General features: G+C 35.2%; 1 protein-coding gene across 1 annotated transcript in view; it reads left to right on the top strand.

The window, feature by feature from the left end:
* LOC102912862 (taste receptor type 2 member 136-like) overlaps positions 1-16,615 on the top strand; it is a 33,528-nt gene that overhangs the window by 15,052 nt on the left and 1,861 nt on the right. The window lies entirely within an intron of this gene.

The following is a 16,615-nucleotide window of genomic DNA, read 5'->3' as shown; positions in this document are numbered from 1 at the left end:
TTTTTCAAGCAAAGAAGCTGGTGTCCTTAGATGTTAATTTTTGGCACATGGGTAATGTATAAAGGAATAGACAATAATTGTGTTTACTGAATAGGAAGTCCTGGTTAATATATAGTGGGATATACTGTTTACTGAATGGGAAGTCAAAATGCTTTAATAAAATGTTACATGAACTTTGTGTGCTAATCTCAGCCATTTGTCTTTTGTAATTATAAAGTAACTATGGGTGATGGTGGCACAGGACTTTAATCCCAGCATTAGGGAGGCAGAAGCAGGCAGAACTCTGTGAGTTTGAGGCCAGCCTGGACTACAGAGTGAGATCCAGGACAGCTGTGCTGTTACACAGAGGAACCCCGTCTTGAAAAAAAAAAAGAAAAAAGAAAAAGAAAGTCATATGATCTACATCTAATGATTTCTTTGAATTATTTATGATTTTAGGGTTTTTTTTTGAGGGGGGTGTTGGGTATTTAAGGAAATGGCTGGAACTTTCCAAATGTTCTATAATTGTGCTAACAACTGGCCCCCCAGTAAATGGAGCATTTCTTAGTTTTTTTTACTAGCAGTTATAATAATATTTTTAGCTTTCAGATAAAAAGAATTGAAACTTTCTTCACACTGAATTATTAGCTCTTCATTTGATAAAATCCATTAAAAGTATCAAAAATGTGTTATTTCATAAAATGCTATTTCTTTTTAAAAAAATTAAAAAACTTTAAATGAAAAAAATTACATCACTTTACTCCTTTCCTTTTCTCATCCAGTCCCTCCTAGCTGCCTTCCCTAGAGCCATTCCTTCTCCCTCAAGTTGATAGCCTCTTTGTCTTTGATTATATTTGATGTGTGTGTGTGTGTGTGTGTGTGTGTGTGTGCGCACGCGTGCGCGCCCACGTGCACTCACATGAGTGTGTTTACAAGTATGTAGAAATACAACTTGCTGAGTCCACTTTGTATAGTGGGTAGTCAATCCAGCTTTGGTTGGGAAGTTCCAACCCCCATTGAGGTTTTGGTAACTATCACGCCCACAAGGCAGGGCCAAGGGAGGGCCTGAAGCCCAGAGATCAGGACATGCTGGGCTCTCTTGTTGCTGTGGGAGCCCTGGACACTAGAGGTGGATGGAGGAGAATTCTCCAGAGAACATTGCCAGACTACCGCTGCGTCTTTCCCAGAACCCTCAACCTACCTATTCCTTCATTTGTAAGTTACACCATTAAATAAATCTCCTTTTAACTACATGGAGTTGCCTTAATAATTTCACCAATAACATTGTTTTTTGTGTGTTTATAGTTTTAGGGCTGACCATCCTGCACTGAACAACCAGTAATGGACTCATCCTAGGGAAGTTTGATTCTCTTTCTCCCAGCATACTTCTCTCATTTCTAATAAAAACAATGACACTTGTCAATCATACATAAACAGTGATGTACTTAGTAATACACATATGCTCAATTAGACCTTTGTATGTGTGAAACTTGTAAATAAAAGAAGCAAAGAAAAATAAGAATGTACTTACAAATAGTAAATAATGCCCAAAGTAAAAATATCAAATTCAATCACAGAAATTTGTTTCTAAAAATCGTAGTCTAGAAAATATTTGCATTTTACTATTAAGTGCTCAAGCATGGAGTTGGGTTGATGGGGGGGGGGCGTGGGAAGGATCTGGGAGAATTTGGGAGAGGGGAACCATGATCAGAATACATTATGTGAAAAATATTTTTTCAATTCAAACAAGAAATACATGCCATCATATTCTTAACCTCCTAACTCAAAACCTGTCTTTAGTTGTTCCATTAATTACTACTGCTTTTAAGTGACTGGTACAAGTATTGGTGATTGATAGCATTGGAATACAGGGAGGTGTCATTCTTTAAGCTGTGTCCCCTGGTGGGGTTAATGTGCTTCAGTGATGGCCATACACTTAGGAGTATACAAGCAACACTAAGGAGACTCGATGGGTTCAAAGTAAAAGAGGACACAAAGTTGGGTATAGAGTAGAGAGTGGGTCTTGCAGGACATGGGAGAGTGAGTGAATATGCGTGGAACACAATGTATGAAATTCTCCAAGAATTCATTAAAATATGTATTTAAAGTGACTTGTATAATTTCCTACACATACATTCTCACTACAATATCTAGTAATGGGCCTGTTTTACAAAGACTGTAATAGACTGATTTGTTTTCAAATGATGACGTATTAACCCACAGTGAGACGGTATTTGATGGTAACTATTTAAAGGATATCAGTAAAATTAAATGAGGTTATAAATCAAGGCTCTGATCATAAAAGAACAGTCCTCTTGTGGAGAGGAGAAGCCTCAGAAGTCTCTGTGTCCTACCAGCTACTAAGAGAAGCTTCACCAGAGTCCAAATTTGCTGGCCTCTTGATTTTCATGCATAGCCTCTTGAACTGTGAGGAAGTAAAGCTTGGTTTTCAAGATTATATGAATGGAATCATTCCACAGAAATTTAAACAAACTAACACAGAGAGGAAAACTTAGGATAAGGGATAATATTGAAGAAATGAAATAATAAATATTAAGAAAAAATATACAAAACTTAGCTCTGTATAAGTCACCAAAAATGTGATCTTATTACCTAAATTAGATTACATTTAAAGTTATAAATAAAATTAACTATACCATCAAACATATGAAATTTTAATTGATTATAATATTCTTTAATAATGCTTATTAATAAACCAAAAGTATCTGCATAATACCTAATGGAAAAGTTGGTTCATTCAAGAGGATGATAAAGTTGACAGAGTCACTGTCTAATTTGAAAAAGGAATATGACATAATCTGAAAACAATTAGGAAGATAAGTGTTAGACATATGAGCAAGTATTGGTCACAGTTAATAGTCAAAGGTAGGAGAGATGTCTCAATAGTTAATATCATGTACCACTCATGTTTTCAGCACAAACATCAGACAGCTAAAATTGCCTGTAATTCCAGCTGCAGTGTAGCTGTTGTCTCTGACTTCTTTGGGTACCTGCACACCTGTATACATGTTGACACTCTCACAGTAAAAGACTGGTTCTTCCAGTTCTAAGGAAAGTATTATTAGAAGTAATCTCTAAAGCAGCTACATGAAAATTGTGACGAGAACTTAAATATCAAAGGAAAGTATAAGTAATAATTAAAAATAAGCTATTTTAGCAACATATAAGAAGATAATTCTAAATGCATATGTGTATTATTTTGGATGAAATATTTTCATCTATTTTTAGTTTTCATTTCTTATTAATTATTTGAGAGTTTTGAATTTCATACAAGGTGTTGTATGACATTTCATACCCCATAATCTAATTCTTCCCAGATTCTACCCCCTTACCTACCCACCCATCTTTGTGTCCTTTTTTCCCTCCTAAACCCATAAAGACCTATTTGTGCTGCCCAAACATTCTTGGATGTGTGGTCTTCCACTGGATCATAATCAAATTATCAGGGGCTATGCTAGAGAAAAACAGACAGATGATGTCATGTAGGTGACAGAGACCCAAGTATTTATACATGTTACAGTGCTCAGCAGTGTAATGTCAGTTTTCATATGGAGAAACTGAGGTCTTCCCATGCAGCAAAAGTTTAGGACCTAGTAATACATATATAGAGACATAGGAATTGCATTTGTTTTCTGAACTGGCAGCCAGGTGCTTTATTAAAACATCACATGAATTTTCTATGTTAAGCTCAGTCTTTCTTGTTCATATACTCTGCATGTAATAATTTATAATCATTATATATCTTCTTCCTTTTAATTATTATAATTTTAACTTTTGGTACTGATTCATAGTGAAATGAAGTATAATTGTACTAATGACTGGTATTGCAGAAGCAGGAGTATTTTCAGAGTCCAGAGAGTTAACTTTTAGATCATGGAACCAGATGGAATATTTCTTAGTGCTTCAATGGCAGGTGACATACTAACTTCACCTGTGACATAAATTCTTAAAAATTATCTTCACAGTGAAACAATTTCTATGTTTTCTCATAAAATCTGTTATAATTATCAAATGTGTATTGTTTATTTAATTATATTCATTTATTTATACTTATTTCATGCACGTTAGTGTTTTGCCTGCATGAGGATGTTATATCCCCTGGAACTGGAATTGCAGACAGCTGTGAACCGCCATGTGGGTGCTGGGAATTGAACCCAGGTCTTTTGGAAGAACAGCCAGTGCTCCCAACTACTGATAGCTTTCTTTTTTTCTTTTTTGTTTGTTTGTTTGCTTGTTTTGAGACAGAGTTTCTCTATGTAGCTCTGGCTGTCTTGGAACTCACTCTGTGGACCAGACTGGCCTCAAACTTAGAGATCTGCCTGCCTCTGCCTCCTGAGTACTGAGTTGAAAGGCATTGTTATTTATAAGAGGATTTCATATTTCTTGTCTGTTGAATGAAAGTACTGACATATGTTAATAGTGTCACATAAACAATGGTATATCATCTAATCCATAGTACTGTATTAAATAAAGTATCTTGTTTGAGCTTTTCATGTGTGGGACTTTAAGCTATCAGATACAAAATAAAACTAAGTACCTAAAAAGAGTAAGTTATAGCCAAAGGGAAAAAGTCAAATTAACTGACTTGAAAAATATTGTAAAGATGTTTAAAGGTTATAGCTAAATATATATCTATAAATTATATGTGTTTGCATTTTTTAGACAATGTATTTTGGTTATATTTCTTCCTTTATCCAAACTTCTCCCAGATCTCCCTTCACCATCCACCCAACTTAATATTCTTTCTCTCTCTTTATTAAAAACAAAAACAAAACCCACAAAATCCCCAAACAAAACCAACTGATCAATTAAACAAACAAATTATGGAATTCATTATGTGTTGACTAGCTATTCCTGAGTGTATGGCTTTCCCTAGAATGTGGTCGATATACACAGTATCACTCCATTGAAGAAAACTGATTTTCCTCTCTGAAAAGCTATAAATTGTAGATAGCCTCTTTGTTAAAGATAGGACTTTAAGTCCATTTTCCCCTTTACATACTGAGATATTTTTTTGGTTTGAACTTGTGTGAGCCTTGTGCATACTGTCACAGTCTCTGCGAATTTATATGTGTACCAGTCCTCCCGTGTCTGGAAAAGACTGATCCTTAGAGTCCTTTACCACCTCTGGCTCTTACAGTCTGTCCACATCCTCTTCTACATAGATCCCTGAATCTTGAAGAGAGGGGGGTGGTACAGGTGTCCCGTTAAGGTTAAGGATACAAACTCTGAAGTCTTTCCCTCTCTTCTTGTTCTGTTGCGGGTTTCTGTGTTAATTGCCATCAACTGCAAGAACCTTCTCAGATGAGGGTTTAATGATGCACTGATCTATGGGTAAAGCAATATGTTATTAGTAGTCATTTTATTGTTATGTTCATTTATTAGAAAAATAATTTTTCCTTGTGCTTGTGATCTATCTGGTCACAGGTTCTTGGTCTCATTTACAAATCAGGTATGGGTTCCATTTCCTGGAGTTGGCCTTAAAAAGAGTAGTTGGTTACTCTATAACTTAACTCATGTCACTATTATACAAGTGGGCATATCATGCAGGCAGGTTGTTAGTATATCTCATGAAGTTTAGAATTGGGCAAGACTGATGATTACTTAACTTCTAGAAATGATCATTAGTCTATAGACTTGAAGTTTCCAGCTGAATAGCAGCTATATCTCTCCATACTATATGCCATAAGTGTGGTGTCATCTGTAATAGGGTCCTTCTGTGAAATTCTGCAGGGCAATGAATAGCATTAGCAGTAGCCTGTAGTGTTTAGGGGGTTTATACAGCAACTCTTCGGCAAACAACTCAAAAAGATGTAACTCACTAGGGGTTTTATTTCATATGATGCATACAATGTGTAGTTGGGTCATTATATGGTAACTTCACTTAAATTTCATATATATATTAAATATATATATTAAATATATATAAATATATATATTAAATTTCATATATATATTAGACGCATCAAAGACACTTTATGCTGGAGAGGATGTGGAACTAGGGGAACTCTCCTCCACTGCTGGTGGGAATGCAAGCTTGTACAACCACTTTGGAAATCAATATGGCGCTTTCTTAGAAAATTGGGAATCAATCTCCCCCAAGATCCAGCTATACCACTCTTGGGCATATACCCAAGAAATGCTCAATCATACCACAAGAGCACTTGCTCAGCTATGTTCATATCAGCATTGTTTGTAATAGCCAAAACCTGGAAACAACCTAGATGCCCTTCAACTGAAGAATGGATAAATAAATTGTGGCACATATATACAATGGAATACTACTCAGCAGAGGAAAACAATGACATCATATGGTTTGCAGGCAAATGGGTGGATCTAGAAAAAATCATCCTGAGTGAGGTAACCCAGACTCAGAAAGACAAATATGGTATGTACTCACTCATAGGAGGATACTAGATGTGGAACAAGGATGACTGAACTGCTACTCACAACACCAGGGAGGCTACCTGGAAAACAGGACCCCAAGAAAGACACGAGGATTGCCCAATGACAGAGAAATGGCTGAGATCTACATGAACAACCTAGACATGAGTAAACCAAACAATTCTGATGAAAGTGAACAGATTCTCATTTTGAAGGCAACTCTACGTTTTAAAAAAGTAAATCTAGCGGGACACTAGTGGAAGAGATTTGTCCCGACTGCCAGCAGGCTAGGGCACAAGAAAACTTCAGCTACAAATGGCACCCAAAAGCTCAAGTTTCTACCTGAAACCTGGGAATACTGCAAGTGACCAGGGTTAACGAATTGGTTCACTAAGCTGGACATTGGTGGCCCACAGGATGTGATACCCACTTCAAGTCTCTATGGGCACTGCATGTATGTGGTGTACAGATATGCAGGATTTAACAGAGTTCTCTGGAGAAAGAAGACATGATGTGGGAAAACAGAAGATGGGTAGGACAAAATCCTGACCAGCCATCCACACACCCCTAGGACCCTGGGATCCTTCAGCTTTAGGCAACCAAGAGAATACTAGTGATATCAAGAAAACAGAGCAATTTCATTTTCTGAATAGTAGAGCCTCATAAAGAGAAATTTTGCAGGCATAGAGATGCTCATTTAATGCCAGCGCTTGTGAGGCAGATGCATGTTGATCTCTATGAATGCAAGACCAGCTTGGACTATATAGCAAATTTCAGGCCAGCCAAGAATTTGTCTCAGAAAAAAAGGTTCAGAAATTATTAAATCCAATTTCAGAAAAACTCTTGGCTGTACATACTTTATAAAAAAATCAACATGACTAAAGAGTGTAGTTATAATTTAGAAGGGAAGTAAATAAAATTCAAAATGGCTTGTGGATCTTCAAGGAATGGGAATGAGTATAGTAACTTTTTTTTATTAACTTCCCAAGGAATCATTAAAATATTATTTAAAAAAAAGAAGCATCTGCAGTAGTAGTTTTCAAGGGCTTTTCAAAAGGCCTTCAGATAGATATCTCATTCAATATCGAACTTTAAACTGTCTTTCCATTCCCCTCTCTATTTAATGTTCCTATTCTAATTTCTGTCTTTACTACTTTATAAAATTGGAAGATACCCTACCATATCCAGCTACCTTACTTGATTTTATATATAGTATATAATAAATAAATATATACATGTGCATATATGTAACAATAACAATTAAGATGAAGTCATGAATTTGTAAGGCAGGAACATCCATGGGAGGAGTTGGGGGAAGAGGGAAGATTTACAATGTTGAAAATACACTACTCATATATGATATTCCAAAAAACTTTTTAAAGAGTGAAAAAGGAACCAACACACACACACACACACACACACACACACACACACACAAACACACACTCATGTGTGTGTACCCACCTTTCTGACTTAGAACAACAACCTCTTGAATACAACACAGCTTACCAAAACGAGCCACAAAAAAGATATTAAAATCTTCTGTTGAGAATCCACTTTGCAGGCCATTAATTCTCTACATTGTTTCTTGTTGAAATTTTTGTGTGGGCCATTTCCTGATTAGACATTGAACCAATTAAGTGCCGGGATAATAACAACTCAATAAAAGGTGTGTGTGCTAGATGCATAAAGGACATACTTAGTGTTAGAAGGCATAAATATGTATAGTTATGACAAAATCGATGAAATCTTTGTATTAGAGAAATTTGACAATACCATGAGAAAAGACAAAAATATTAAAATTCAAAGAAAATGACAAGAATGATATATGTATCTTGTAGTAAATTTGCTTGTGATTGCATATTGCAATTCAAAAATAAGTGGTATATGAATTTATCAAATAGAATCCATAAGTTAACAGTACTGCTATGCACTAGCAAAGGCTATTTAGGATATTTCAAATAAAACTGGATGTTTTCACAATAGCAACAAAAATTTGAAGGGACCTAGATAAAACATCAAATATCATATGTTATTGAAAAAGTCATCGAATTATAATGATGAGTGTAAAACATACTCTGTTCTTTCAAAGACGTTCATTTCTGAAGGTAAATTTAGTGTTGAAATCCTCATTCCCAATATAATTCCAATGAAAATCAAAAAGGATTTCAGAGTTACATGTAAAATTCCTGGATATATTTGGTAAATGGTGAATAATTGAACACATAGTCAAGCCAGGAGATAAATTTTTATCAATATTGTAGTCTGGAAGGCTGGGGCACAGAAGGAAAGAATTTAAGTCCTAGTAAGTTTTCCAAGGTTGTTGTAGGAAGTTTAACTAAATGAATTTGTGTCTCATAGTTGCTTAGAATTTTTTATAAACAAGTGAAACATATGGATCGTTTTGCTGGTGTCTGTAGTTTGTGTCTATTTCTACAGCTTGTGAACAAGAAAAACGTGCAAGACTAGTTTTCTGTAGCTTATTGTATAAATGATTATCTTATCTGGGGTTTTTCAGAAGAAAAAATAAAATAAAAGCAAAAACATACAGTAACAACAAAACAAACAAGCAAACAAAATAGAGAAGGTTTTAAAAGGAAAACTTTCCATAGAAGTTCCTCCAAACTTTTCTACTTGTCTCCAATATTTCTGGCAAGATTAATTCTTGGTGACATTGAGACATTTGGCTCATTTACAGTGGTCTCAAGTTCATTTACTGTAACTTTGTCTAGCATCTGGTTCATTTGAGTTGATCAAGTGTAGATGTCATCTAATATTTAAAATTGAAAGAATGAATGGAACAGGAAGAAAGTGTCTAAATTGCTAGATGAAACCTAATCTGCAGTTGATTTGGACAGTTTATCATTACCAAAGAATAATGTTTTAGAAATAATTGCATTCATGCAGAGGATTTAAAAAATCTGTAGTTTTTCAGTTAATACCTTCCTTTTTTTCTCCAAATTCCCAGAAATTAAATCTTCTATAATATGCATAATAAACACAAATAAACACACCCCTGCCACCTACAATCTACCACTGTTTCCATCTGGATTCTTAAAAGTTCTAAGGAAATACAAACATGAAATTTTACTCCATATTTCCCAAAGTGATCCTCAAAGCAAGAGATATTCCCCTGCCCACCACCAGCCTTTCATGTGTACTCAGACTTCTTACCCCATAATTCTCAACAAGCACCTCTCTCAGGCTAACAGTAATGGAAAACTCTCTTCCAGTGATTAATTAAAATTTAATTCTTCAGTACTGATAAAGCATTTCACAGATGTTCCAGAAATCTATTAGTCTTTAATTAAAAATTGCTGCCCCACAAAAATCTCACACTAATTACTTTGGAAACTGAATCCTTCACTATAAGAAGAAATAATCTCAATAAATCATACTGCTTTTTCAAATAGAATTTTCTTTGGTGTGTATGTAGCTGAGTGTATGTATGTGTACTGCATACATATGGGAAACTTGGAAGGTCAGAAAAATTGTTGAATTCCTAGGAACTAGGTTTACAGAGGGTTGTGAGCAACAGCATGGGAGCTGGGAACTAAAACCAGAAACCAGGTCCTTTGCAAAAGAAGTAAGTCCTGTTAAGTACCAAACCATTTCTCCAGCCCTAAAGTATGATGCAGAAGATATATTCTAATGCCCCCTTTAGATTTTCTTAGTAAGAAATGATTTTGTCATTACAAAGTTTCAATTTTCATGTTCTAAATTGTCTTGACTAAAGAATAACTTAAATTGTATTTGAAAATATTGCTTGACTTCTGTTTGATTAACATACTACCTATTTCTCTCTCTCTGTCAAGGAGAGCTGCCCATAGGTAATGGAATGCATCCCAAGAGAAAAACATATGTTGCAGGAATTAAAGGCAAGGTGAGAATGTCTTGTAGCATTGGACTTACATTTCATCTGCAAAAGAAAATTAAAAGTTGTCATGTATTTTTCAAAACCCAGAAAAATGTGCATTGGAAGTGATATAATTTACTGTTTATCAATCATCTATCTGTGTACCAGAATTCTCTTTAAAATTAAGTGTCTCAGAGAGGAGAGGTGTAATCAACCATACGAAGTCAGTATTATATGCCTGTTTTATTTATAATTTATTGTATATTATATTAATTTTCATTTAGCTAATCTAGTGTACTGATTAAACCAAATTTAAGCATCCTTAAATAATATAATCAACCACAATTTTATTTATTCCTTCATGCCTAAATAAGTATTTCTGTGGTGATAATTCCAGGTATATATTTCTATTAGTATTTATTTTATGATATTAGAAGACTCCCTGACAAGCCAATTTGCTCACAAGAGTCTTAGGTCAACTGAGCCACCTGGAAAGGACACAATTCAACTTGTTGAGCTGCCTGCAGGTTATGCAATGCATTCTAGGTTTCCAGCTTTTCTGAGCTGTCACCCATGCTGGGGTGGGCTATTGGTGATGTAGCTGTCTTTCAGTCAATTATGTTCCTATAAGTAGCCCTTCATCCATATTTTCATTAGTTTTGCCAATAAAACTAATTGGTTGAGCAAGTTGAAATTTATCTGTACTTTGATCTATCACCAGTTCTATATATAGGGTGAGTGGGTGTTTGTTCACACCCGACCCCCCAGGAATTAAACAGAACAGGATTTAAATTCAATCAGAAAGTAGTTGGTTACACCAAAGAGTGTGTCAGCAACACTATGGACTTGATAGGTTTAAGGAAAAATGACACAAAGTTAGTTATGAAAAGTGGGGGCTGGGAGGACCTAAAGGAGAAGGATAAATAGGATCAAAATATAATATATGAAATTCTCCTTCCTTTTTAAAAATCCTGGTGTGATTACACACCTGACACCTGGGAGTTGAACCCAGGTCCTCTGGAATGTCAGTCAGTGCTCTTAACCACTGAGCCATTTCTCTCCTCTGTGTAAAATTCTCAAAGAATTAATAAAAAAAAATTAAACATGGATTTTCAGTGACAGTGGGTCACTCAAGCGATGCCCAGATGACAATGACTCCTCTGCAAATTTGAATTTTTCTATCATGGCCTAGTACCGAGTTTCAAAATTTTACTAGCTGGTGTGATGAACCCTAAAATTATGCATAGATTTGCAAAAAAATGCAGCAACACAATGCAAAGGAGTATGCATACTTTGCTTCCCAGGAAATGAAACTTTAACATCCACTGCAATATCAACCTAGAAAAATGAAGAGATCAGAGAGCAAAGCTTGAATTTCATTTAATAGGTGCTTATTTGATCTCTTTTAGGAATATTAAAACCATTATTGAACACGCTTTATTACGGTATTATCCTTTTCTGTTTGACATTAGTCAAATAATTGAGGAAAAGAACTTTTGTACATGTCTACTAGTAACCAAATGGTGAAATATTAGGTAATCAGATTAAGAATTTACAGTCAGAGATATTAGGCATGGCTTCTACCTTCTCCAACAAATGATGACTTCCAAGGGAGTATATCATGCCTTACTCCAGCACCAAGAGAGCTAAACAATTAATGAATGAAGCCTCTGAAACCATTAGCTCAAATAATTCTCTCCACTTATTATGTATATTACCTCTGATTATTTTGTTACAGTTACAGAAAATTAATTAACATAGGACTGTCTTGCTTCCATTTCATTGGTGTGCTTGTATTTAGGATTTTTTCCTTAAAAATTGCTTATGTTACCCCACCCTCATCTTTTTTTTTTTACTTTCATCTTATCTTTCTCATAAGGAATGGCATTTAAGAATTTTCAGAATCTGTATGATTCACTAATTTTTCTCAGTACTACTTCGGGACAGAGAAGTTAGGGCCAACCCTTCACAGTTAATATCCTAGTCATTCTCTGCAGTATCTAACATTTATAATACATGCTTTCTACTCTCTTTCCTATGTAACTTTCTGTAGGCAGTCTATGCCTATTTCAAAAGGAATCAGTAAGCTATGCTGAAGCTATAGACAGATGATCCCAATTTTAGCCCCATGACTGCAATACTTTTCCAAACATGAGCCTGTATGGACACTATTTCTTTGCTCCTTAGCTTCTATTTGACAGAAGCTAGGGAAATATTTTTATATATAATGCCAAAGAAGACCTGAAAATCAACATCTGAATTGATGGAGCCTGGAAAGAGACACAGTCGGTGACAGCTGATATTCATAAGGCCAACCCACAAGAAAAACATCCATCTGTTGAGGAAACTCATGAGCAAGCCTTTTGGGATATATTGCCCATGGGTAGCTGGCTGTCAATCAGCACTTTATTTATTAACCAATCAGAGCAACACATTCACAGCATACAAAGCGATATCCACAGCATCTCTCTTCTTTGATTATGTTACTTTGAGGAAAACCAGCTGCTGTATTGTGAGTGATCCCAGGGATGGGGTATGTGACAAGAAAGATTCTTTGGTCAACATGCAGTTAATATCTGAAGCCTGACAATACCCAACTGAGCTTGAAAGTGTATTGACCTGCACCTTCTGCTCTCAGTGATCCCAGTGAGATTGTGACCATATTAAAAAGTAGAGGCAGTTGTACTTAGCTAAGTTGTGCCTCAATCCTATTACTTAAAGCTACCAAGTTTGAGAGAGTAGTTTGTTATAAAGCCATAAATAATAAATGCACCAAAAAAGAGGCTGCATGATGTGTATTCATCAATAAACATCAAATAGTAGATTCAAAAAACATAGATACAAAACCAATAGTTTTTACCATAGGAACTTTATGTGGGTAATTTGATTATGGCCTTAGCAGTCTGCACAAGACTCTCTAGTATCTGTCAATGACAGTAGATGATTAATAAGAGAAGAATATAGGTCAACTGAATCTCCTGTTTGAATTGGACCCCATGGGCTAGAGGGAAACTGTATATTCTTCTTGCTGTAGATCTTAAAGACAATGTAGGCCTGAAGAAATCAGGACAAAAGTTGGACATCTCACTAAATAGAAAGCCACCTCAATAGTTCTCATAACCTCAGGACAGGTAGGAAAGGCATCTCCATTTAGTTTTCTAAAATCAGATATCAATCCCTGTTGCCTGAAATTGTCTGACTTACTATATTTATTCAGCTCTCTGAAGCTCATCCTTACCCTCAAGTTAAATTTAAAAATAGCAAACTATTGGGGATGGTGGCACAGCCTTTAATCCCAGCACTCAATAGCAGAGGCAGGTGGATCTGTGAGGTCAAGGCCATCCTGGTCTACAGAGCAAGTTCCAGGACAGCCAGTGCTACATGGAGAAACCCTGTCTTGAAAAAACAAAAGAAAAAAATAAAAAACCCTCCCATATCACAAATAAATGATCCCTCTTATGTTAGGCATCTACTTTGCCTTACAAATCAATTCAAATGATAGTGGCTTTTCTCTAGCAAACAGAAATACTGTTGTCTTTTGCTGTTTCTGTGAGTTAAGTTTCCTTCCTCTGAGAGCTGAAACAGTTGGAAAAGCAAAGGATCATTGAAACAGCTCTATTTCTCTATATATTATATTTTTATACAAGATTGTGACTCAGAGGCCCTGAAACAGATACAAGAGAAGTTCTCTGATCTAGCCTTAGTTTCTAACTAATTTAAGTTCCATGATGTCAAGAGATAACATTGCTACAAATTCACAGATTTTAATGGCTCTTATTTGCAAATATAGTTTTTAAGGATTCCTTATTATGCAAAATGAAATATGTATTCTCATGCTCTGAGAGTGAGTGTTAGCTTTATAGACAGAATACAGTTAAGAAAAACAAGGATTTATAAAAAAAAATCAGATTGACCATTGAGTATTTGATCAATAATTGATCAAAAATAAAAAAATGATCACTTCAATTATTTTTTTCAGAAGTAAAATTTGAGGGACTTTTTCTCTTAAAAATCATATTTATGAAAACTGGCCAGTTGGAGGGATTTCCTCCTCCTCATCTTCCTCCTCCTCCCCTCCTCCTCCTCCTTCTCTTTTTTTTTTGTACTTCCCCTGTCTTCTATCTGCCCTCCTGCTAATTTTAACAACTCTGTTTGGAGTCATGATGTGGAGTTACAGCATGTTTATTTGGTTTGTTGAGCTTGGTGTAAGAACTCAGTTTAAACCCAGGCAACTTGGAGGGATGGGAGAAGCTCATAATACCAAGAAAGTAAACACTTACAAGGTTCAGAATGCTCCTGGGATGCACAAGGCTCAAGTCCTCTCTCCAAGGTTATTTAAGTAATAACAATCACTGGGAAGGGGAGACTTTCTTACTGTTGAGCTACTAACAAATCTAGCATCTTTCCTAAGTCCTGACTGGCACTGAGATAGGCTGCTCATGGATGCATCTATCCAGAGACACCCATGTTACTGTAAGTCACCTCTGACCCATCCTCCCACAAGCAACCCAAAGAAACTCATTGGTTCACCAAGCTGGATATGGGTGAAATCATTTATTTTGTCTGTATTAGCCTTTTATCTGAGCTGAACTTCTCCCCTGGATTGCATCCTTCCATCAATGTTATTTAATATTGACATACTAATTGTGAAAATAAATTATCATGGTAGGTAGATTATATTCTACCCACTTATGTATGATGTGTCAAGCTATCAAATTAAGAAATGTAAACTTTTTTTCACCTTCATAATTACATCTTCTCCTAAATCCATTATTTTTGATGATTACAATGCTTCCCTTAACCACATCATCATTTTCCTCCATCATTTTTATTCTGTAGATGAGAGTATAAAAATAATCATCACCAATCTATGCTATATGAAAAAGTAAAGTAAAAAAGAAAAAACAAAACAGTAAAAATATATAATGTATGTAACTTATAGTAACTTCCAAATGGCTCTAAAAGGACCATCTCTGCCAAAGATATATATATAAGTTCTGGGTTAAATTTGAAAATCCCAGCTCTCTACAGTTGGTGGAAAATAAACGTGGAGAACTTGTTAATGCTATTTGGAAAGCTAAGCAGATAATATAACAGAGAACAAAGACTCTGACCCTGAACTCTGTCCTCAGTTCCTTCAGCCCAGTAAGTATATGGGTGTCAGCAAGTAGTTACTGCACAAAATATAAAATAAAAACTATATATGGTCTTATAGCTCAATGAACTAATCTTGGCAACTATATTTTAACATTCCATCAAATGTTTCATTTACTGTTTAACATTAATCTAAGATCTTACATATGAATGCAGAAATTAATTTAAGATAATATCCCACAGAAATAGTCACTGTTATATATTAATTGTTGTTTTGAGGCAAGGTCTGTCCATGTAGCTTTGGTGGGCATGGGAATCACCGTCCAGCTAAGCTGACCTTGAACTTGAAGTTCTCCTCCCAGGTGCTGGGACACATTCATGCACTATCACACCTGACAGCTATCTGTCTCAAGATTCTTCTTTGGTTTACTTGAGCAAACACATTTACACTTTGTTTTATATGGGAATAATATTACTCTATTAGTAGTAAACCAGGTTAAGAGGTTTTGAAATATTAGGTCAGTAATACCAAATCTTATAAAGTAAAACATGTCAGAAAAACATCAACCCCATCTCCAAAGCAAACACAGCAAGTTTGCTTAATCTGTTGGAAAATAATCATTATTGGATGAATTTGTAATTTTTTTTCTTATAGAAAAATGTTCTGAAAAATCAGTTTCTATTTGAAATATTTTAAGATTTTGTTTGTTTTCAATTTAGGAGGGAATTGTCACTGTTGTTGATAATGAAGATGTTATTTTTATTTGTATTTTACTGATAAGTGTACTGAAGTAACAAGCAGTTGTAAAAACGTCCATATTACAGCTGTGTGAAGTCAAGTGCCTGGTTTTCCATTTTTGTAGTGTAACTTCGACAGCCTTCTCTAAAACCAATCATATTACCAAAATTGAAAAAATTAGAACTCAAAAATAAACCTATTTTAACATCTATTAATCTTAAAACAAAGTCATCAAAATCAATTACATAAAAACTGAATATTTATATAGGAAGCCTTAATTCCATAGTAAGAAACGCATGTTCTTTGAGAAATCTTTGGAAAACTGTTGGGGCTAGAGAGTTAGCTCAGAAGTTAAGAGCACTTGTTCTTGAAAAACACCTGGGTTTGTTTCCCAGCACCCACATGGAGGCTCCCACCCTTTAGGCACCAGGCACACGTAGTACACCAACATACATGAAGGTGAAACACTCATACACATAAAATAATAAAATAAATTTTAAAAGAGTTTAACAAAGATTTTTTTAAAACACTGTTTATTATTT

The sequence above is a fragment of the Peromyscus maniculatus genome, chromosome 3 (assembly GCF_049852395.1).
Source record: "Peromyscus maniculatus bairdii isolate BWxNUB_F1_BW_parent chromosome 3, HU_Pman_BW_mat_3.1, whole genome shotgun sequence".
Lineage (NCBI taxonomy): Eukaryota > Metazoa > Chordata > Mammalia > Rodentia > Cricetidae > Peromyscus > Peromyscus maniculatus.
The sequence above is the reverse complement of the archived record's forward strand: the minus strand, read 5'-3'. Positions and strand labels throughout refer to the sequence as shown.